Consider the following 25,018-nt stretch of genomic DNA (forward strand, 5'->3'; position numbering starts at 1 on the left):
TTAGGGTCAGGCTCTGAGTTCTCTGGGGTCAGGGGATCCAGAGTCCTAGAACCCTGATTACCCTGCCTTCATTACTTAGGTAGATGCTTTCTACTGTCTATCTTCCCAACAGCCTGGCTGCCTTTATTGTACAAGTTGAGTACAATTGCTTCTGCAGAAGTGTCTGGGCTTCTGGTTGGAGTACATAGACAGAAGCAGTTCCTGGAGCCACTTCACAGATCATGTGTTCTGTTTTTTTTTTTTTTTAATACAAATATTTGACCTGTCCAGAAAAATACCCCAGTTGGCTCATAAAAAATATCTCATGAGATGTCTCCTAGAAACGAGGGTTTTGTTTTGTGGCTGAGCTACCAGGTCCTTTTAAGTGTGTCATCATGCATTTGTGTGAGTGTGCATATTCATGAACATGGGGGTATATGCATATGTACATGTGTATGTATATGTATGCATGTATGTGCATATGTGCATGTGTATGTGTGTATACAATTTTATATACTTGTTTGATTGAGATAGGGATGATATTTTGATTTATGGAAATTTCCTAAACTGTGCAATAGGCATTGTGGCACTGTAGAAAACATATTAGTTGATTGATTGGCCCTTTTGAAATTGAAAGGGGAAGGTGCCATGAGTCATGAGACCTAGGCTCTGACCAATGGATCAATCAGCAAATATCTATTGAGCTTGGGGAAATGCTGGATTGCACACTTTAGCAGATTTATAGAAACATACATTTCCCTGCCTCAAGTGACAGAAATGTTCAGAGAAGTCAACAATAGCTTGGGTCTACAAACAGGGTCCTGAAATAACAAGAATTTAGATTAGAGTGGAGCGTTGTGATCCCTTGAACAAGGGAGCTGCCATTTGCATCCAATGGAATGTCCTAAATTCTAGCTCAGGGATATTGATTGGCAGGACAATTCTACCTTTCCTGACAGGTCACGTGGGCTGTACTCTTGGGTTACCAATGGACCCAGTGGAGTTTAGATCCACCTCTCTTCCAGCTTTCTTTCCTGTCAGGTGGGCTGGACAGTGGCTTGTAATGCTGGAGTTAAGCAGAAAGGATGTGGGAAACTTCAATCTTCATATCTCAGGGACCACCTGTACCAACAGCCGCTGGCTATAATCCAACAAACGGTAAGGAGCCATGATGGGATTTGCTAAAGGCTCAGCAGTTGTCATTTATTTAACTATGAATGTCTCCAGAGAGCACTATTAGCAACCACAACTGACTTGAGGATGTTCCTGCTCAGAGAAGTGACAGAATCTTTTCCAAGGATATACCTATTCACAGTATTGGGCTTTCCAGTGGTCTAAGTAAAAGTGTTTAGAAACCCAAGTTGTGCTTGGTCTATGTTCTGGAGGTCTTTTTAGCATTTATTTAGTGTTAAGAGCACTGACTATTATGACAGCCATATTAAATGTGAACAAAGTGTATGCCAGAGCCCTTTATAAAGTTGCAGTTGGAGACAGGGTTGCTCTACTTCTGTGACCGAATCTTGTGCCATCAGTGGTTGGTGGTGTCTGCTCAAACCTCACAAGCATTTAAGGGAAGAAGCTGTACCTGTCTGTAGTATAATAGACTAAATTGCTAGTCTTGTCATTTTCAAGCCGACCTTCCAGAAAGACAAATGGTGTTCAAAAGAATAATTTTTACTACTTCAGAGGTTAACACATGAATTAAGATTCAAATCTTGACTGTCATAACCTCACACGCAGCTTCCAGGTGAAGATGGGACTCATGTCTCCTCTGGTGATGGAATCAACATGGTCGGGGTTGGTCAACTCTCAGGAATGACGGTGATCCCTCAGAAAGACACAGGAAGCATGGTGCATCTGTTCAGGATTTCTCTTATGAATAATATCGAAATTTGCATAACATCAAGATTTGATTTGATGCTAGGTGTACTGTTTATGCCAAAGTCAACATCTGTATAGAAATAATTTAGCTTTCAGCTATAGGCCAAAATAAATCACTATAGAGGGAGTCAAAAGGGACCTCCAAGAAGTAAGTTTTGCCGAATCTCCATTTTCATGAGAGAATTACAGAGGATCTAGGAATTTCAAGGGCAAACTCTCCTCCTGCCTTCTTTTCTCTACCATTGCCCCTGCCTCGTTAATGGTTACTCTCTCACTGTAACCAAGGTAACCAGGGCCTAAGCAGAAAGGACCTCTGTCAGAGGCTGGATGCTCAGCATGGGTTAACCCCAGAGGGGACCTGAATGACCATCAGTACAGCATCTCTCTCCTCACATCTGCCAGGGCTGAGTGACAGCTGAAAGACCGGATGTGTCACTAGGAGACAGAGGAGGACCAGCACGCTGGAGATTCTTATCACTTTTGTGAGCACCTCAAATTACAGACATTAGGTCCAGGGCTTTGTTTGGCAATAGGCACCACAGCAATTGGCGTTTGTTCATTGATTAACATGAATGCATATTGTAGCTGATGTCTCAGGATACATAATTTGTGTCAAAGGGTTGCCTTTGTTCCTGGAGATTCTTGAGGGAAATGTGGAAGACTGAAAATAGCCTTGGTGTGAACCCCACCCCCCTGAGCCTCATTGAGGTCAGCAGCACTAGATTCTCACAGACTAGGACACAGGCAGTAAGCAAGCTCCAGGGCAGACAGTAAGGGTTGTATATGTCTCTGTCATAAAAGGTGGTGGGGTGCTGTGCTTTGTATGCCTTGGCCCTCTCAGGCCCCGCAACGCTGGGTTCTACCCAGCAGACACCAAGAGTGACCTTTACCCAAGTTTCAACAACCAAAAATGCCTACATCTGTTGCATGTCCTGGAGTAACACTCCAGGAGTATGTGGGGCTTGCAGAAAAACAACAAAGCCAGACAGCAGAAACCCCTGGCCAGAATAGAAAACAAGCAAGTTAGGAAGCCCTTACTATCTTCCAGTGGCCCAATCCTTTCCTGCCACAGACTAATATCATTTTCACACTAGTCCTCATGAGAAGATCCTTCTCCACTCCCTTTTCTCCCCTTGTAGATTTGTTTATTTTACGGGTGAGTTGGTGTTTTGCCCACATGTATGTGCACCACATTGTGCCTTGTTCCCACAGAGGTCAGAAGAAGGTGCTAGATCCTGAGGACCTAGATTAATGGTGGACGGCAGTCACCATGTGGGGTCTGGGAACAAACCCAGCTCTTCTGCAAAAAAGCAATTTAGATCAACCTCTGAGCCAGCTAATTCTTCAGTACATGCTTTTCTCTTTTCCCAACCAGGAAACTGAGGCAGAGAGGTTAAGTAATTTGCCAGAAGGCAAACGGCTAACTAGAAGCAAGACTGAGATTCTTAAGCAGAGTGCTCCTTTTACCTCTCTCTCCCTCACCCTTAAATATCTAAGAGCTTAAGAGACATTGGTGGCCCCAATAGCCCAAGACCCAGGTTCTCACACTGGCCCTGCTCTTTCTCTGGGGACATGTTTATTGCATTTGCTGCAGCTCTGCCTTCTGCAAGGTGTGCCACCAGCCAGCTCTCTTGCATAAAGTGCTTAGCACAGGAACAAAGATAGGAACCTGACTTAAGGCATAATCATCCTTCCCATCATGCACCAAGAACCTTTCATGAGGGAATTGGGATAGGATCTGATGAGGTTTGACCTTCCATGCCCAGCCCCTTCCCAGCCTGACACATTGCCCTGGGGAAAGTGTGCCTTTGTCCAGAGGTGCCACTGTAGACTCTAGTCTTTAACCTCCCCAACTTGAGCCATGTTTACTAAATAAAACTGCAGTGCAGAATCCAGGCCTCCAGGGAGTAAGGCAAGGTGGAAGAGCAAAGGTCAAGAGGCAGGGTCAAAGGGCTAAGACCCTGGGGGAAATAGGAGATTAAACATCCCCTTTTCAAATCGGGAGCTTTGGATAATTAATTGTTCCACAAACACGAAAGCGCTCACACCGACAGACCGACCTTCCTGGGCAGCTGCTATTCATTTCTTGCTTCTAGTTCTCCATGCAAGATGCCTTTCCCTAATACCAAGGTGCAATCTAGTCCCAGGAGGGGGCAATGGTCAATGGCTGTCCCCACTCAATTGTCCTTTTACCCTTTGGTGGAAGTTTATCACCCATACAAAGGGTATACCCTGGAGGTACTGACCCTGCAAGTGAGAAGACAGTGGGGGTGAGATTACTCCATACTGGGGTCATCCAGGATTCATGGCTACTTACAGTACTGTCTGTATGCTACTCGCCATTCAGGCTACTCGGGCTACCCTGAGTCTGGTTCATTCCCACCTTCAGGGCAGGATATAGCTAGGGTAGCCGAGGAGAGTGTAGTGGCTAATCTCCTGTTGCATACCTGTGGGGAGGTTAGGGATTTGCTCCTTGAAGTCTTAAAAGATGCGCCACCTTCGATGGGCACGCTGTCCATGAACAGGCAGCAGCCCGTTCTACCAGGATCTTAACTGGTCTCACGCCGACATTTTTCCCATCAGTGAGATCCTGTTTTCTACTTGCAGAGACTAGCTTTCAGGACCAGTGGAGTAGGGTTTCTATTCCGGGGCTTCTTCAAAGAGAGAGCGACTCCAAACAGGGAAACTCTCCATCCAGGGATTCAGCTTGCAAAGTTCTGAGAGCAGCCAGCTGGGGCAGACACCTCTTGGAAAGTGCTGGACTGAAGCCAGTTCTGGAAATGTCTTGAGATGTCTCCTCTGGTCACTCTTTGGTCAAGTGTGGAGGGTATGGGATCAGCATCAAGTGTTACAAGAGGCTGCAGTGTGTGTGTGTGTGTGTGTGTGTGTGTGTGTGTGTGTGTGTACTTGAGCAAGCTTTCCAAGTGCTTCAGAAAGGCAACACAAAGGACTCCTAGCCTCCCTTTATTCTTCCAGAAAGTGTAGATGATGAGCCTCCGTTTTTGTGTCTGTGATAGCCCTGCTGTGAAGTACACTTAAGAAATCACAGTTTCTGAAATTCTATAAATCATTACACTAGACTGCTCCCTACTCTTTCATAATCATTTATGTGGTGAAATATTCAGCCCTATGCATGTCCCTCTGTGTGCACCTGCTGTTGGAAATTGTGCAGAAGGACTTCCGGTGGTAGGCAGGTGGAGGTGTCCTTCCTGCCCCCACCTCCCCTTTGCCCTTTTGTATGCGTGCAGGTGTTTCAATCTGAACTGTTGTCATGGCAGCCTTATGATCTCCTGATCCCAATTTAGCTGAAAGAGGCTGAGCCTCATGGTGGGGATGGTTCAGCCTCTCTTTATGGCACCAGAAAAGGCCAGTGTTGAAGCAAGTGTGCTTGCATGTACAGGACAGGAGGAGGGCCAGGCCGAATGTGTACAGAGAAAGAGTTGGAGATGGTTTTGGAGGAAACAGCAGAAGTCTTTAGCTCCTGTCATCTGGTCTGTACTGTGGCCATTCTCAGTAGAGTCTAGTTGGGTAATGAAGGAGCAAGTATAGTGACATCCTATGGATTGGGGCTGTGCAAAGAAGATTGAACGTATTCACGTCTCTATGGACTTGGCTGCTTTGACAGTAAGTGTTTGGACCTGCTTTGTCTTCTCAGGAACAATGAGTCAGGCCCTGGCCAGGACTGGGAGCTTTGGCTTTTTTTTTTCCTAGCAATTTCCACTGCACATTTCCCCTGTCCACAGTACATACACTAGCATATGAAAGGACTGACTGAGCAACAGCAGCCAAGATCTCCAAAAGGCAGGACCTGGTTGATTTGCAGTGGCTGATTGGTTTAATGTCCCCTCTCTCCAAATACCCATCTCGAGTGCAAAGGTGCTATCTTTTCCTCCTCGGTCCCAGTTGCTAGCTACTGACATCCAACACACAGAGGGTGCTTGGGAAGGTTACAGGCACAACAAGCAAAGTGAAAACCCACAGTTTTTAAACCTTTATGAACTGATAGTGTAACCCTGGAAAATGGATCTGGAGATACTGATGGACAGGTCTGCCCACCCCATCCATCTTCTATCCAGAGCCATTCATATTACATTTGCTTCTGGAAGCAGAGCCCTCTTCCCGATTTCTCTTCCACCCTCTCTGTGGTCAGGAAAACAGACGCAGGCAAAAGAAAAAGCCCTGAGAGGCCTACAGCTCCACGTGTTTCAGTGAGGCTTTGGGAAGGTGCTGGCTAGGAACAAAGACAGTGGCTTTGCTTCCAAAGAGTCAGTCTGTTGGCTCTGGTCAAGTGGCTGTCAATATACAAATCAGAGAGACTCCATCAGGACTGGATCCAGCATGGATATATACAAATGCCTATCAAAAGAGAAAAGCACTTCCCAGCCGTGTGTCCGTTGGGTACAGCAGCTGTGGCTGTTGAATGAGAAGCAGTATCGAGCCCAGGAGTTCCCTCTGCAGCTCACCATCTGTACAAACCCAGGCCACTGCATTCTTAGAGCACAGGTTGTCTCCACTGCTGTGCCCAGGAGCATCTCACCCCAGAGAGGACTTCTGGGGCAACTCTATTTAAGCTTCCAATCCTTAAATCCTCACGTTTTCTGCTTTATCGCCTCCGTGACAGTATCGGCAGTTTCATTAGTGTTGCTGTGAGCAAATACCCAACACAAGGCAACCTAGAGGAGAAGGGTTCACTGTGGCCCACAGCTCCAGGTTACAGTCAATCACAGCAGAGAAATCAAGGGAGCATCAACTTAATGGCTGGTCACATCACATCCGCAGTCCAGAGCAGATCGAGATGAATAACAGGCGTGCTCCCTACTCGGGTCAATTTCTCTGCTCTTCCACATCCGGGACCCAAACCCAAGGAATGATGTCATAAAGAATAATTCCACAACTACTCCAATTGCTACAGAGTGTGCCTAAGGGCTAGCCCGATTTAGATAGTCCAGCTTTGAAAATCTTTTTCATGGTGATTCTAGATTGTGTCAAATTGATGGTTTGAGTCAAGTCAGCCATCAGAAATAGTCACACCCAAACAAGCCACGTTCCTTATTTATTGGTTGGTCTGACTTAACCTTCTCCTCCAGGATGGCACCAAGATCATTTCCAGTTTGGTTTGCTGTTTTGCACTCAAGAATCTAGACTCACAACATGGCAGAAGCAGGTTGGTAATAGTGTATGTTGATTGAATAAATGAATGGCTGGGCATCCTGGGAGCAACAGGCTCTTCCTCGTTTGAACTCCAGCACTGTGGCTTTGATGAGAAGAGAAGCACGTGGCCTTTTTGTCCCTCCTTCCCGATGATCTTGCCAGGATTTTCCTGGTGGCTGTTTTCTCTCTCATCTCATGGCCAGCTTTGTCGTGTCACATGTTTCAGTGTGACAAAGACTCTCCATTGTGTTCATGTCTCTGTCTTCCCTCTTCTAAACATGAGAACATTAATTCAAGTGTCTCTGCTCCCTGCAGCCCCATTTCTAAAATTCCTTCCCAGGGAAAGACATAAACGAGATCTACCCTTTCTCCTCCAATGACAAACCAAGGTATGGTTCTACAGAGCTCACCCCAGGGAACCAGTGAGTTTATTGGGGCTTCCTTAGAGCCCATAGGTGAGGGATAACTTATGGAGTATGAATGTTCCCCGTAAAAGGCTGCACCAGAATGTATTTACTACCAAGGATGATAGCTTTCCTATAACTGCATAGATGGAGTCCCCATAACTGCATAAATGGAGTTTTCCCACCCTTAGTCTTCCATGGCATATATGCCCCAACTCCTCTTTATTTGTTTGTTTGCTTAGTGTGTGCGTGTCTGTGTATGATATATATGTATATGTATGTATGTATGTATGTATGTATGTATGTATGTATATATAATGTATGTGTGGTGTGTGCATGTGTGTATATAGTATGCATAGTGTGCATATGTATTATGTTGTATGTGTATGTTGTGTGTATTGTATGTGAATGTATGTGGTGTGTATGTTTGTGTTGCATGCTTGTGTGTGTAATGCTATGCATGTATGTGGTCTGCTTCTATGTGTGTATGTATGGTGTGTGTAGTATGTATTTGGTGATGTGCACAGGTGTGTATAAATAGAGGCTAGAAGAGCACACTCAATGTCTGTCTCTGTTCTTCATTTTTTACAATGTTTTTGAGACAGTTTTTTACTATATGTTTCTGTCTGGCTTGGAACTCAAAGATATCCACCTACGTCTGGCTCCTAAGTTGTGGGATTGAAGATATAGACCATCACAGCTTCCACCTTATGTTTTGAGAGACAGTCTTTCACCGAGCCTAAAGCTCACCAGCTCTGCCATGTTGGCTGACCATTAAACTTCAAGATCTGCCTATGCTAACCCCCAAATGCTGTTAGGTGTGCATAGGTGTGCCCAGCTTTCATATGGACACTATGGACATGAACGTGGACTCTCTTGTTTTCACAAGTGGTGTGACCCATAAGTCATCTCTCCAGGCCACCTATAAGGTGTTTTCAAAGTTCATCTATGTATCAGTATTCTATTGATGTAATGTATCACATAAATGTATCAATACTAGATCAATGTATCAGTATTACATTTATGTAGCAGTATTATATTTCTTTTGATACATAATATTTTGTTATAAGCATATTGGATCATTTAAAACTACCTTTCAGAGTTTATGTGTGTAACACAGAAAAGGATGGCAGATGGTAGCAGCTAAGAGAAGACTAACAGGCATTTAAAACATACCTAGAAATCATCTAGCTGTGAGCTGGCTTGGATGGATCACAGTCTTAAGGATGGGGGTAGGATGCATTTGGATTGATTCTGTTGATAGCATGGAGCTAGGTTTATGTAATAAATAAAATAAAAAGGCTTTATTGTAGTACCATCTAAAACATTTCTTTATTTTTTTATGTGTGTGAGTGTGTGTCTGAATGTATGTATGTGGATTACATAGGTGCCTGGTGCCTTTAGCAACCTGGAGGCATATAATGCCCCGAAACTGAATTTACAGACTGTTGTGAGTTGCCAAGCAGATGCTGGTCCTTTTCAAGAGCAAGTTCTCTTAACTGCCTAGCCATCTCACCAGCTCCCATTACCATGTTTTACAAGTATTTTTAAGATTGTCTATTCATGGAAGAAAGTAGAAAAATCATTTATTCATTTCCTTAGTACTGATTGGCTGAACACAGCATGACTCCATCTGTCACCAGAGGAAATATGGTTTAGTGTGATAGATTGAAAGAGTCACTGGGAGCACTGGGACACAAACCTGAATTAGAAAGAAAAGACAAAGCCATGTGGCTGTGGTTAGAATGTCTTCCCCTAGAACACACTTCCACAGCTGGTGATAGTGCAAACCTGCACAACCATTCTGGCAATCAATTGGCAGTTTCTCAGAAAACTGGGAATAGTTCTACCTTGACACCCAGATATACCAATCCTGGGCATATAACCCAAAAGATGAGCCACCACACCACAGGGACACTTGCTCAACTATGTTCACAGCAGCTGTATTCTTAATAGCCGGAAACTGGAAACTACCTAGATGCCTCTCAAATGAATGGTGGAAAAAGAAAACGTGGTTCATTTACACAATAGAATACTACTCAGCCGTTAAAAACAAGGACATCATGAATTATACAGGTAAATGGATAGAACTAGAAAATATCATCCTGAGTGAGGTAACCCAGACCCAAAAGGACAAGCATGATATCTACTCACTTATAAGTAGATATTAGCTATAATGTATAGAATAGCCATGCTGGAATCAACATACCCAGAGAAGCCAAGTAACAAAAAGGATCCAAGAGAAGATGCTTGAATCTTTCACAGAAGGGGAAACAAAATAGATATTGGAAGTCAATGGAAGGAGGGAACTGGGTGGAAGAAGGGGTGGGGAGGGGACAGGAGATTGGGGAGGTCATATGTAGGGAAAGCAGGGGACAGAGCAGGGAGATCTGCTAGGGTGGGCCAGAGACCTGGGGTAGGGAGAGGCCCCAGAGGGTCTATGGGGGTAACTCTATCTGAAATTCCTAGCAGTGGGAGATACAGATCCTGAAGTGGCTATTCCCTGTGGCCAGGCACGACTCCCAGTGGAGGGATAAGGAGAGCAATCTCTTTACAAAACTTTCCACCAAAAATGTGTTCTGACTTCAAGATGTGTAGAGGCAAAAAATAGAGCAGAGGCAGAGAGAATGACTAATCAATCACTGCTCCAAATTGAGATGCATCCCATGGGCAAGAACCAATCCCTGACACTGTTAATGATATTCTTTTATGCTTACAGGCAGAAACCTAGCATAACTGTCCTCTGGGAGGCTCCACCCAGAAGCCAATGGAAAGAGATGCAGAGACTCACGCCCAGACAGTAGATGGAGCTCAGGGAGTCTTACAGAAGAGTTGGGAGAAGGATTGAGGGTATTGAAGAGGACCAACAGAGTCAACTAACATGGACCTTAACTAGGGTCTCCCATAGACTGAATCACCACTCAAAGAGTGAGCACAGGCTGGACCTAGGCCCCCTGCACATATGTAGCAGATGAGCAGCTTAGCTTCATGCAGATTCCCAACAACTGCAGCAGGGGCTGTTCCTGAGCCTGTTGCCTGCCTGCCTGTGGACGCAGTGCTTCTAAATGGAATGTCCTGCCTGGCCTCAATGGGAGAGGAAGTGCCTAGTCCTGTATGGACTTGAAGCAGAACCAGTGTGGGCTGGGCAGTGGGGAACAGGAGAGGATAGTGGGGGTTGCCACGAATTGGGGGCTTCCCCTTATCAAAAGAGAAAGGGAAGGTGGAATGGGGGAGAACTTGCATGAGGGTGGTACTGGGAAGGAAGGACTGATACTGGGTTGTAAAGTGAATGAATGGCTGAATTAATTAATTAATTAATTAATTAATTAATAACAAATGAAGCTGAGAATAAGCTGGATAGATGAGTCAGTGGTAAAGAGAACTGTATGATCCTACAGAGGACCCAGGTTCAATTTCCAATACCCACATGGAAGCTCACAATTGTCAATAACTCCAGTTCTGGGTGATCCAACAACCTTTCACAGACACACACAGGCAGAAGCATCAATGCACATAAAATTAAAGATAAATAAAGAGAAAAAAGAAAGGAAGGAATAAGATGGAGAAAGAAAGGAGGGAGGGGGAAATGGTAGTAGGAAGATAGAGAAGGAGGAGGAAGAAAGATCATCATCTCAGATTGTCCTTGCCTGAAGACCACAATTTGTTCCAGGTCCATGTCTCCAGCATTCCTAGTGCCTCCAGTGTCTTCAGTGTCCCCAGCATCCTACCATCTGCATCTGTGAGCCCTGGGCATCCTTGTGCCAACCAGAGACTCTTGCCAGATACCAGCAGCTTTATACTGGGCTTCTCAGTCTTTAGAGTTGAGAGGAAATAAATTTTGTTCTGTAAAAGTTCTCCAGTCTCCAGTGTGGTTATAAGAACACGAAACGAAGCAGGACATATCATTCCCATGTGTGTAGAGTTCCTCACAGTACACATGCTGCTGACAGTGCTTATTGAAGCTGAAAGCCTGCAGACACTCAGTTTGTCCGTACTCACATGGCCGTAGATGATGACCATGTTCTCAAGCTTGATACCCAGTCAAGGAATGAGAGGCAGACTTGTCATTGTCATAGTAAATGCTGATGTAGCAGTTGGGTCCTGGACTTTGGCAAACTTGGCATCATGTTAGACTGCAGCAAGGACCCAGTGCTCCATTTTTCCCTGTAGACATAGCCACACCCTTGCCAAGTCTGCACTACAGGCATAGTGACTGTCTCTTGTCCTAACACTAGGCTCAGCCCTGGTAGTTGCTTTGGCCAATGAGATATTGGCAGATGCAAGAGAAAGCTATCTGGACCATGGTAGTGTCTGGGAAGTTCAATGTCAGCATATAACCGGTTTACCCAGACCTGAGAGCTCCTTCACCAACTCTAGACCTCACTGTGTGAGCGAGTGCTTAAAACCGAATGTCAGTGGGGATTTTGTGATTAGCCATTACTGGCGTACAGGAATGATGAATAGCTGATATGGGGTCATTGTGAGACCATTCTTAACAGCTAATTCTTTCTGGGATGTTTAATGTCCACATTCTTGCTTCAAATCATCCCTGGGTCTCTGATTTTCTCAAACTTCATCTAAGCTTCTTCCTCCATGTGCTCCTCTCTCTTGGTTCATTTGTCTGTGGTTCATTATGCTAATTTTCTCTCTCAATTTTTCATTACTTCATTATACAACATGAACAGCAGAGCAAGAAAATGAACAAAGAGAAGCAGCAGAATTTCAGCAAATTGACTGCTCAACTGGAAGATTGAGATATGGGATGAATGAACGCACTCGAAAATGGAAAACATCGATTGCTTTGCATTTCCATCCATTCCGCGTTCATCAGAGAATGCTCACAAATTGTGGCAGGACAATCATTAACCTGTCTTAACTATCCTAGAAGAACCGCTTGGTGACTGCTTTCATTAAAGAATATTAATATGAGCTGCACCACGGAGTGCACAACGCCCAAGAACAAAGGAGGAAGAGGATGGCCTCCTGTCAGCCATAGCCAGCTGGGAGCCTACTGTGATTTTCACAATGAAACTGTGGCTATTCAATATTTCTACTTCCATGTGGAATATTGTCAAGAGGTGATGTCTGACATGATATCAACTATCTCTAAGCGGATTTCTGTCTTGTGTCCTGAGAAGGAAGACAACACAACAGGAAGACCATAAAAAGGAAAGGAAGGAAAATGCATGGGAATCCTAGGACTGTCCAGAATGGGAGAATGACTACCTGTCTGAGCTTTTGATTTGAAGAGGTGCATTGGCCTTTTTGAGATTGGACAGCCTTTTTCAAACCTCTATGACATTCCATGCTCAGGCTCAGCTGGGGGAAGTAAAACCCAAGACCCATGAGAACTTAATCCCACATCCTCTGAAACCTGTTAAGTTTTGTGCCATGCACACCTGTAAAACTATGGCCTTGACTGCTCCTTGATCCACACAAGACATCGGGGAACATGGGAAAGAAAGGACAGAATGAATGAGGTATGAGAGAAGAATGTGAATGGGGGAGTAGTAACCACCTTTATTCTGGAATTGCATCCAGGCTCTTGGTAAAAGGACCAGGGGAATATTTCACCCTCTACTGTGTCCTGAGACATACTAGAACTGTATAGTATTTGTTCCTAACTTGCTCCTACTTTGAGTTGTTTTCTGAACTTAGTAAAAGAATGCTAAGACCAGATGAAGAGGGAAACTGTTGTCTATTGCCTGTGTTAAACTTCCTGTATTTATTTTCATCGGTCTTCAGCTCCAATTCAGAGCTCAGGATACTGAGATGCCACTCTCCCTGGGCTACCTGATTGTCGAATGAGCTGTAGTTCTCAGAAGTAAAAGGAGACTGTCATAAAATGAGTCATGGGAAAGACATTTGAGTCAGTGTAAAGGACACAGGTAAGATGGGAAATGCTGACCTAAGCGTGTCTTGAATTTCTCTTGTGAAGACTGAAGGCTAACTGAGGACACTGTCTGAGCTCTATATTATTAACTCAATAATAAGGATGCCCTGAGGAAATTCCCATCAAGTGATGTAAAGTACAAGCTGTGTACATTTAGGCAGAGCAGTATGTAGTCCCACCAGCTTGACCTTAGAGATGGTTACAGGGGTGGGGACAATATTGTGGCAGCAAAATCTCAGAAGAGGCAATTGAGTATATATATATATATGAGGTGGAATTATTCTTCCAGTGAGCCAGTCTTTAAAAATACACAAATATAGGGCCATCCAGATCTGCTTAAGGTTGGTTGGGGCACCTAGATTAAGTTAAAAATATTTTTTATTTGCCACAGACCTCTAGTAGGACCAAGTGTTTTTACTCGGTGAAAACCTCTGTAGTGGGTAGAAAAAAGGAAATTCAAGACTAAATCCAATCAGCAGAGCCATTGATCTGAAAGAGAAGAATCAAAAAGTCCATACCAGGAGCTCTGTAACCACAGAACCATCCTCATTGGTCTGGTGTGCTTCCTAAATTTTTGGCCCACTTCCTTCCTGATATCATTTGAATATGCCCATGCGCACATGTGTTCCCAGTAGACTTCAGTAAGTTTACAGATGACACTTTTTTACTTGCTTGAATAAGTTGTTTGCTTATTGTCACATCATTGCTGGACAGGTAGTAGTGTCTACATGCACAAACCTCCAAAATAAAGGCAATTGCTACTTTGTAGATTAGAGTCACCCAGGGCGTACCGAGACCCACAGCCAAGGTATTTTAAACTTTGGCACCTCATTGTACCTCTCTGTGCAGTGGGGATGATGAAATAGTCCTACAATACGGTCACGAGGGTTACATAAATGTATGCACGGTGCCTGGGACAAAGTAAATGAAATGTCCTTATTTTCCAGAGCTGCCCTTTACCTCTGTGCTCCCATGCACTTCAAGGTCAGACAGATGAGACAGAAACGTGGGCAGCAGTTCTCCTGGGTGTGCTGTGAAGATTTCAAATGGAGATGTGCCTACTGCTCTAGAAAGCAAGGCCAAGGAACCAGAAAGACTGAATGTTGGCCATGTTGTAAAACCATAACTTCATGTGTGGTGGGCTGCTGGGGCTCTGTCTGGTCCTCCATATTACCTACGTTCAATAACCTGGAAATCCAAAGTTGGAATTCTGTAATTATTTTTGAGCTTCAAAAGATTGCTGGATGTATTCTTTTGTAAAAGATAAGAGAGCCACTAAGAAACTCACTTAAGAACTGAAAGCTTCCTGATTCTTCTTCTAGACCACTGGGTTCAGCAAGTACATAAATGCTTAAGCGAAGTTAACTATAGAGCCCTGCCTTGAAAGCAATGTTGTGTATCACCATTTTCTTCCAAACTCTGTAACACTTCCTGAAAGGAAGGAACTCTGGAATCCACTCTCTTGACTTTTGCCCCCCCCCCCCCAGAAAAAGTCATGGTTCTTTTGAAATTTTGAGAACTTGGGGTAGAAACTGAACAGCAATGAAATGTGTTGTAAATGTGAATGGCATAGATAGACCATATTAGATCCTCAGAAGACTCTGGGTGTAATTTACAGACGATGCTCTGCTTTGCTTTCCTGCCTATCTCTAGTGCTCACTGGTACATAATCAAGATTTCATAAAATTTCCCTGCGTGGTTGAACAGATGCATGAAAGAATTAGGGAAGCCTATGACTGATAGTACCAAGTCAAAGTTTAAATTTCCAGACCTCGATCTGGCAAAACTCAAAGCTCTGCAAGAAAATCATGGACAGGAATTCATATCTGGGGCAGGTTGTTCATTACAGTAAAGACAACATCTGAGCCAGAATTATAGATGGCATTTGTGTGCTCAGAATCAAATGTAATATGCATTAAGTTTCAGGAAATAGAAATCCATTAGAATGCACAAAGAAGAGAAGAGTGTAGAACTCTGAGCCCCTAGAGTGAAGTTCCTATGTTCTGTGGAATTTCAGAATGGTGAAGGTGTGGCAGGTGACCAGGTTCAGGGATTTTTCCTTCTCTGCCATTTACTGATACCATCTTGAGTCTGGCTTTCCTTAAATTGGTCAACAACAACTGTCTACAAGGATTATTGCTCAAGTCTAGTAACTGGGGGTATTCACCAACATAAAACAGGAGCCCCAAGGGCTGGGAAGATTTGACCACCCTTCAACAATCACCAGAACCAGGGGTAATTCTGGGTACTGGAAGGATCAACTTTTATTAGTTAAGACAATGCTCATGGCATGGGGAGGAACATCAAATGTATTGGCTTGCCTGAACATCACTATGAAGATAATCACACTTGGAAGTAGAGGGAGAGAGGCAAATGCAACACCCTTATGAGCCCCCACTTTGATTCACTCCTATGACTGTGTCTTGGTCACTTGCATAGCTTTGGAGACAAAGGCTAGGGTGGATTTATTATGCTATTCATATTAATACTTCTGTTTTTGCACTCTGAAGCTCTACTGCATTCTCAACTGTGTTCAGTATCATGTAACCAGTATTGTGTGTCTATATGCACTAGAGCTTGTGAAAAGAGGGTCTCAACACTGATGGCCTATAGTCTATATTTCAAAAACACCCTCAGGCTTCTTGATGGCCTGGGAACTGGGCTTCATTCTCCTCTCACACAGCTGAGAAAATGGTGGTTCTGTTACTCAAGTAGACAGACAGGGCAGATGCCATGGTAGAGTCATTCTCAAGGCCAAGTCTGGCATCCTCAGACCTGTGATGTTCCTCTCATTGGATTGAGAAGACTTCAGCTTTCACAGGAGCTGGAGCTGTAAATGTTTGCCCACAACTATGTCAGCACTGGCAAAGGAAACAGGACACTGACTTGGAAAATATCTGGGTCTTTGCCATATTCCAGGCTATGTCAAGGCGATATGTCCAAGTACACGTCTCTTCCCTTCACCAGTTTCTCTGCATCTCTGTTACTAAGGGAGTCTTAGTCTGATCTGTCAGCTGCCAGCTCCCAGACCCCCTGTTATGACCTTATTTCTGACTTTACATGTAGCTGCCCCATCCTAAGGCCCATTCTTTCAGGGCTTCATTAAGGACTGAAGCTTAAAAACAGAGTAAAGGAGCCTACTAAAAAGTTGTCAGGAGCTAAGTGACTATCTGTAAGGGTGTCAATAGAAGTGACAGACGAGCAAGTGAACATAGAGCCATCCTCATTCTTATGATCCCACCATGTCAGAGTGCAGGGTGGAGTGAAGTGGGGGGGAGGGAGGGAGGGAGGGGAGGAGGGAGAGAGGGAGGGAAGGAGGGAGAGAGGGAGGGAGAGAGGGAGAGGGTACCTGGGAGTCAGAGATGGTGCACTGCCACTGGCTTGGTGGGCGACTGTAACAGCATTTTTGTGAGTTGAGCTGAGCAGAATTCTAATGGCAACTTCTATGATACAGAGTAGTAGCAGAACATGGGCACCTAGAAACCTGGTGAGATTTTTGCCAATTTGATGAAACTGTCACCTGTGAAAAGGGAACTTCAGTTGAAAAAATCTCTCCATTAATGAGGCCTATAAGAACATTTACTTGATTAATGATTGATGGACGAGGGACCAGCACACTGAGGGCAGTGCCACACCTTGATAGATGATCTTAGGTGGTATAAAAAAGCAGGCTGGGCAAATGAGACACAGCAAGCCAGTAAGCAGTGTCCTCCCATGACCTCTGCTTTAGTTCCTGACTCTAGGCTTTCACCATGACTTCTTTCAGTGATGGCTTATGAGGTGGAAATGTAAGCTAAGATAAGCCCTCTTTTCCCCAAGTTGTTCCCACAGTGTTTATCACAGCAATAAAAAGCAAACTAAGACACGAGGCTTTGCAAAAATCAAACTTTGGCTTTTACTGTCTCATTTCCAATTAGGCCCTTTCATGTTTCTTCTCCCATCTTAAATTTTGGGACGATGAAAGGCCAATGAGCTGCATTCTTCAAAAATTAGGAGCCTTGAGCCAAAGTAGCAGAACACAGGCGCCTAGTGACCCCAGTCAGCTAGACAAGGACAAAGCTTAGGAGTGTGTGAAGTCCTCATCGCACACAGACAAACCTTCTGGTCGGTGAAGTACAGCTTGGGATAAAGAGCTCACTATACTCTCTCACAGAATTCTGCCTTTCTTGGCAGTTTCTGATGAAGTTTCTCAAACTGGGACACCTCTTAGAAGGCTGCTGACAGGCACATTCACAGATGGAAACTACATTCTAAAAGGTTCTTAGGTGCTCTTGTGTGCACTAGATAGATGTCAGCCTTCTGTTGGAAGTGAAACTGAGCCTCTGGTTTCCTGTGGAGAGTGAACTGGGAAGGTAGAGAAACTAAGGTTCGGAATTAGAGCAGTGGGAACGAGAGGGTAATTCATGGGGGAGAAGAAAACCCAGTGGCTTCAGTAAAGAAAGGAACAAAACCAGGCACACAGGCTGTGGAAGCCAAAGGCAAATAGTCAATAAGATTCCAGGAAGCGAATACATCATTTGACATTCCAGTCACACCACACTAGAGGATCTGGGACCTGTATGATAGGGAGGCATGTAATGGATAAAGCCCGCAATGTGAACACATTGTTTGGAAATATAATAAAAAATTACCAAAATGCATCTTTGAGGAGCCAGTCTTTATTTTGTGAATTTTATTCTTAGTAAGGTATTCGGCATTTATTCACAGTGGCAGAAGAATTCCCTGTGGGAAATGATCAGGTCTTTGGGAACCAAAAGCCAACATGGGAAGCCAGCATTATTGGTTTTTGCTTTCTACCTTGCTTTTCTGTTTCTTTTAGATTTGTTTATTGTATATGTATGTGTGTCTCTGTATTGTATATCTGTGTGTATGTATGTATGTTTCTGTGTGCATATATATCTGTGTATATGTGTATCTGTGCATGTTTCTCCTCTCTCTCTCTCTCTCTCTCTCTCTCTGTGTGTGTGTGTGTGTGTGTGTGTGTGTGTGTGTGTGTGTGTGTGTGTGAGGGAGGGAGAGAGAGAGAGAGAGAGAGAGAGAGAGAGAGAGAGAGAGAGAGAGAGAGAGAGAGAGAGAGATATTTCTTTGGAAGACCAGGAAATGCTCAACCCAGCCATCTCTTCAGCTTCCCTCATTTGTCTCCTCCTCTTCCCTACCTGCCATGTGTCAGTCATGCCTCCTTTGTTTTCAAGATCTTCTATTTCACCTATGCGCACTTTGATGATGAAATTGTACTGGTAAAGTTGTTAATTCTGTGAAGTTCTTTGAACTTGGTACATCATTTCCTGTAAGGAATTAAGTCATGAGTAGCAGTGTTTTGGACAGCAACTGGAAACTATTTGGTGAGGAGTCATTCTCTTAAGCCCTTAAATTGTATGGTGGAGGTAATTCCTTTCTTTAGCAATGCTTGAGACCCACTGAGTTGACAATCAATAGGAATGGTTGCTCCTATTGCTCCTAATGGCACTGTTTTGAGGTTTGAAATCCAGTCGGGTGCTATGGCATGTACCCTAACCTTTCCAGACTCAGCTCCTGATCTGAAAAGCAGAGAAAGGTGTGATCTGTTTCTGCATGGAGCTATTGTGAAGCTGAGATAATGCCTGAGAGATTCCTAGCAGATGCTCTATCAATCATAATGCTTGCCTAGTAGGGCTCTCTGCCGACACGTGGCCCCATGGGCTTCTATTATGCTAAAAAAGAGTTGATTGTACCACAGAGAAAAATATGACTTCATCTAGAACATTAGATCTTTATCTAAAAAATACTTTATCTTTTAAATTGACATGTAATGTAACTACATATTTATAACATACTTAATGCCATTTCTATACAAGTATATAGTGTGCCATGATCCAGTCAGAATGACTGGCGTGGATAGTCCCTCCCACATACATCACTTCCCTTTAAAACTAAATGTTATTCTTTTACATCTATTTATATATATGTTTATATACCACTTCCTGTGTCATGGTGTATGTATAGAGGTCAGAAGATAACTTTTGGGAATCTGGTCTCTCTTTTCCCTCTGTGGATGCTAGAAATCAAACTCAGGTCCTCAGGAATGGCAGCAAAGCTCCTTATGTGCCAAACCATGTCCGATCCTCTCTAGTGGCTACTTTAGAATGTTAGGTGAATTGTTTGTTGCCAGCCATGACTATCCTCCTGTGCTTTGTGAATATGAGAAGTTCTTCCTTTGCTTTAATGCCACCCCTATATCTACTTTCTAGCTTCTGTTCCTTGTACCCTCAATAGTATTCCTATGCTTCAGTAACTACTATCGGCTCCCTACTTCTTCAAGATAAACCTTCCAAACATAGGTGAGATCATGGCATTTGACTTTCTGTATTTTACTTAAAGTCATACAGTTTTAGTTTCTGAAGATGACAGAATTTTACCTTTTTATGATTGGACAGTGTTCCTTTGTGTATTGTGGTGGTTTGAGTAGGAATGGTCCTCGCAGGCTCATATATTTGAATGCTGGGTCATTAGAGAGTGGTGTTACTTGAGAGGGATTAGGAGGTGTGGTCTTTGTTAGAGGAAGTGTTCCTTTAGAGGTGAGTTTTGGGATTTCAAATGCTCAAGACAGTTCTGTGTTTTTCTCTTTCTGCTGCCCGTGGATACAGATGTAGAATTCTCAAGTTACTCCTCTAGTGCCCTGTCTGCCTGACTGTCACCATGCTTCTCACCATATAGATAACATACTAAACGTCTAAATGTAAGCAAGCCCCAATTAAATGTTTAAAAAAATAATAGTTGCCATAGTGATGGCATTGCTTCACAGCAATAGAATACTGACTAAGACATGTATATATAGACCATTATCTATTCATCTAAATAGGGTGAACACCTAGGTTAATTGCATTTGTTGACCATAGGACAATGAATCTCTTTGAGATCTAAAAACAAAAGTTTGTTATTTTACTAACTGAAATTGTGGATGCTGGGAACAAAACTTGGGTCCTCTTCAAAGGCAGTACACATTCATAATTGCTGAATCATCTTTTGTATTCTGTTGGTGATGCTTGCACCTATGACTCCCGATCTCTTTCCTATGTTTTCTATCTCCAGGGTTGTCTCCCTTTGTGATTTCTTTATTGTTTCTATTTCCATTTTTAGATCCTGGACCATTTTGTTCAATTTCTTCACCTGTTTGTTTGATTTTTTGTTTTCTCTTTAAGGGCTTCTAGCTGTTTACTTGTGTTGTCCTGTATTGTTTAAGGAAGTTATTTATGTCCTTCTTAATGTCCTCTAACATCATCATGAGTTGTGATTTTAAATCAGAATCTTAGCTTTTTGGTGTGTTGGGGTATCCAGGACTGGGTTCTGATGATGCCAAGTGGCCTTGGTTTGTGTTGCTTAGGTTCTTGGACTTGCCTCTCACCATCTGCTTATCTCTGTTGTTAGTCTTGCTTTCTCTAACTGTGGCTTGACCCTGCCAGTGTGTCAGCACTACTGGGAGACCTGCTCTCTCCAAGCAGGATATGGGTACAGTCAGCTGCGGTACAGGTTCAGCTCAGGGCACAGACAGAAACCAGAATTCTGTCCCAGACTGCTTCTTGATTCCTGTGTACTGAGGGCTCTGGGCGGGTCCCTCAGAGCAAAAGTGTTGATATTACCTTGGCTCTCAGGTGTGTCAGCATTCCTGGGGGACCAGCTTTCTCCCAGAAGAATCTGGGTACAGAGAGCTGTGGCACAGGGTCAGCTCAGTGGACAGACAGAAACCAGAAGGTTCCTGTCCTGGTCTGCTCCTCAGTTTCTATTGTCCAGAAGACTCTAGGTGGTTTCTGCTTAGGCCAGGAACTTGAGTAGAAGTGGTGGTCCTACGTGTGTTAGCACTTCTGGGAGACTGGATCTCTCCCAACAGGTTCTGGATATGGAGAGTTATAGCACTGGGCCAGCTCTGGTTGCAGGTAATTTGTTTCTCTTTCATGTCAGGTTAGTATATTATGCTTTTAACCCACAAATAATACTGACCATTTCATTCTCCCAAGACTAATATAAGTTTTATTAAGGAAACAAAAACTAAAAGTAAAGTTAATATTTATAATTGTGTGGAATTTTATAGGTGAATACAAAACAAGATTCCATAGACCTTTTGGGACTCCGATGTCACTTTTAGGATTCACAGTTGAGAAGATCATAATTCATGACATTTTATGGGAACATGTCCTTCAGTCCACTTTCTGTGACCACACCCACCTGATTTCAAACATGGAAAAATGAATTAACTTTTTAAAAGTACTAGGTACTATATAGTACTAAGAACACAATAATCATCTCACATAACACCTATCACACTTCCCTTTTGAAGACTTTTATACACACCCCCACACACATACACACATGCACACATACACAATGCACAATACACACTCAGATACACCCCATACCATACACACATGTGAACACATACACATATACAATGTACACATCACTGTCTTGTCTTTATATACTTCATCAAAGGGTCTAACCCTAGCCATCTTTATGACTCACTGGCTATGAATGCTGACTTCCTATCATGGGGCATATAGAGACAGATATCATGTTAACATTATTTATATCATGGATACTAGAGAGCACTGTGACCTTTGCTTTTTTTTCCCCACCAACAGCATCAGGTGTGATATGATTTTCCCTCATGTATTGATCTGCTCAGGCAACATAACAAAAATATTTTTGGAGACCTGGAAATACAAGATCAAGTTTATGGAAGCTCCATTTCTGGTGAGACTCCTTCTGGCCTTCTGCTTTCTTGTCACCACTGGCATTAGAATCAGCACCACGGTCAGCGCCAACAATCAGAACAAAAACCACAGTGTTTGGCAATCTGCATTTACCACCAGGTTGAAAAATGACAAGTACTTCACGATGAAAAAATACTTACAAATGTTTAGGGTCCTTGCAAGGTGAGGCACATAGGAGTTGAGTGCCCCAGAGTAAAAGCTGACACAATGTCATGAGAGCATTACCTCATAGGAAGTGGAAGAATGTTGTGGTAGCAATGGGACACTCTAGGTCCTGGGTAGGTGTGAGCAGGGTACCACATGGGTCTTTCTCTGCCACTAATTTGCCAAGTGACCTTGGTCAGATTTCTCATCCTTGATAAACCATTGTATTTTCATCACTGGCACTGGAATACAATCTAGAGGCTCACTCTTGTCTTAGTTAGGGTTTTACTGTTGTAAGCAGATACCATAATGAATGCAAGTCTTATGAAAGACAACATTTAATTGGGGCTGGCTTACAGGTCCAGAGGTTCAATCCAGTATCACCAAGGCAAGACATGGAAGCATCTAGGCAGGCATGGTGCATGAGGAGCTGAGAGTTCTACATCTTCATCTGAAGGCTGCTGGTAGAAGACTGCTTCTAGGCAGCTAGGATGAGGGTCTTAAAGCCCACACCCACAGCGACACACCTACACAAACAGGGCCATGTCTTCTAATAGTCCCACTCTCTGAACTGAGCATAAACAAACTATCACACCTCTAGCTGTGTAACTCTGTAAAGTGTACAAGGTATGAAAATTCACATAGCCCCTTAGAGATGTTGAGTTGAGTTGAAGTTGGTGAGAAAAATGCTTTGACTGGAATAGAGATTATAATGAGATTGATGAAAACTTGGCCCTCATATTTTGGTGAGACTGTAAACACAGACAGGCTCTTGGAGAGAAAAGTGTCTGACACAGGGCTGTCCCCTGCTGATCATTAGTCCTAAAAACTGATGCTCACACTGTGATTTCACATTTTCTCCTTAGCATCCTGTGCTTGTTCAACAATTAGCTTTAGTTCTTCATTTATTTGGGGACTGAGAGTCATGCCAGTGCCAGCTTTTAAAGGGCATGATTGCAACACTCATCACGAGTACTCATTCTAGTGATGAGCTCAGGAAATGCCTAAATAGAGACATATTTCCAGCAGAATGACTAGTGAGTCACAAGTAGTAAGAACTGGTTAATTATTTCTCAGAACTAGTTTAAAAAAAGCAAAGCTTGATTTTAGAAAACATTGGAATTCATATATCACATCCTCATAGACATATTTAGGTCTGAGTGAAGCTGTGCAATGTGAGCTCTTTCCTTTACATATCATTGTGGTATTAGTGAGCCAACTAAAGTTAGACTCAAGTGCCACCTTCAGTGAAGGTTAGAGTTAGGACTGTTGGTGTCTCATCTAACTGCTGTTTTGAGCTATTAAAAGACATTGAAGAGCTTCCAAGAGAGCCTTGAAGATGCCTGACACAGCACCTCAGTCTATGTAGAGGATAAAGTCTAACTGTGCCAAAGAATAGAAATGTCTGGTGGATATAACCCTAGGTGTGCTGTTGACTGGCATACAGACATGTGTATTATACAGAAAATACAGTTTTCCTTAAATGTCCATCCTGTTAACAGTTGGCTGACATGAGCAGGCAGAAATCCAGGGTAAACATGGAGTTTTTAATTTTGCAATTGAAGCCCTACTCATCCAGTCTTCCTTCTATGAACAACTGCAACCATTTTATTGTCAAACTATCAATAAGAAAGTTTTTTTGCTTCAAAAAAACCTTTTGAATTTTGTCTAAATATTCCAAACTTTATATCATGAAAGAGCTTTAAATTTATAGATCTTGAAGGAACCAAGGAAGAGTATCTATTCCAGCTGTTAGGAAGATAGTGGCAGAAACACAGAAGTATCTTTCGAAAAATTTACCTGTTTGCATAGTTGCAGGAGCTTGTACCTAGCAATAATTGATACACTACGAACCCCAAATGATGATTCAGTTAAACAGGATCTCTCACCCACCTGAGCCATTCAGGAGTGCTGAGGTTTGCCTTTGATCTCACTGCAGTAGGTGCCCCACACATGATGGTCCACTTCTTGACAGCTCACCGACAAATGCACAGCAGGGACTAGGCTGTCTCTTCAGAGGTTAAACATCTAGTCATATTCACTCTTCTGTATGGGTCTTAGACATGCTTAGACTTTGGGGAAACTTTTGAAATAGGACTGCCCATTGAAAACGTTTGAGGGTTGTGTTCTTTAAAGAAAGTGTTTTGGTAAGACTTGGTAGGAATCAGAATAGACATAAAGCTTAATATTTATGGATGAAAATTCACAGTGATATCCATTAATTTGCAAAATCAATATAGTCACTGTGATAAAAGTAAAGAGTAATAGAGTATTTTTGAGTTTCCAGATATTTGACTCAACTAAACTTTGCTGAATTATTTTTCTCTTTTAGTATTTGTATTGGCTGTTTTTGTTTGTTTTTTGTTCTGTTGGCTTGACACAGGTAGCATAATCAGAGAGAAAGTAGCCTCAGTTGAGGGAATGCCTTCATGAGATCCAGCTGTAAGGCATTTTCTGAATTAGTGATCAGTGGGGGAGGTACCATTCCTAGGCTGATGGTCCTGGGGCCTCTATGAAAGCAGGCTGAGCAAGCCATATGGAGCAAACCAGTAAGCAGCACCCTCCATGACCTCTGTGTCAGCTCCTGTTTGTAGGTTCCTACCCTGCTGTAGTTTCTGTCTTGACTCTCTTGCATGATGAACAGTAGTGTGGAAGTGTAAGCTGAATAAACCCTTTCCTCCCCATCTTTCTTTTATGTCATGGTACTTCACACAGCAATAGAAACCCTAAGACAGTATTTCATAAATGTTGGTCCATGTTCAGTTCCCAATGGCATAGATCTAGGAGCTGCTGGTGTCATACTTCCAAGGACTTTACTCACA

This window comes from Micromys minutus, assembly GCF_963924665.1.
Source record: "Micromys minutus genome assembly, chromosome: 8".
NCBI classification, from domain to species: domain Eukaryota; kingdom Metazoa; phylum Chordata; class Mammalia; order Rodentia; family Muridae; genus Micromys; species Micromys minutus.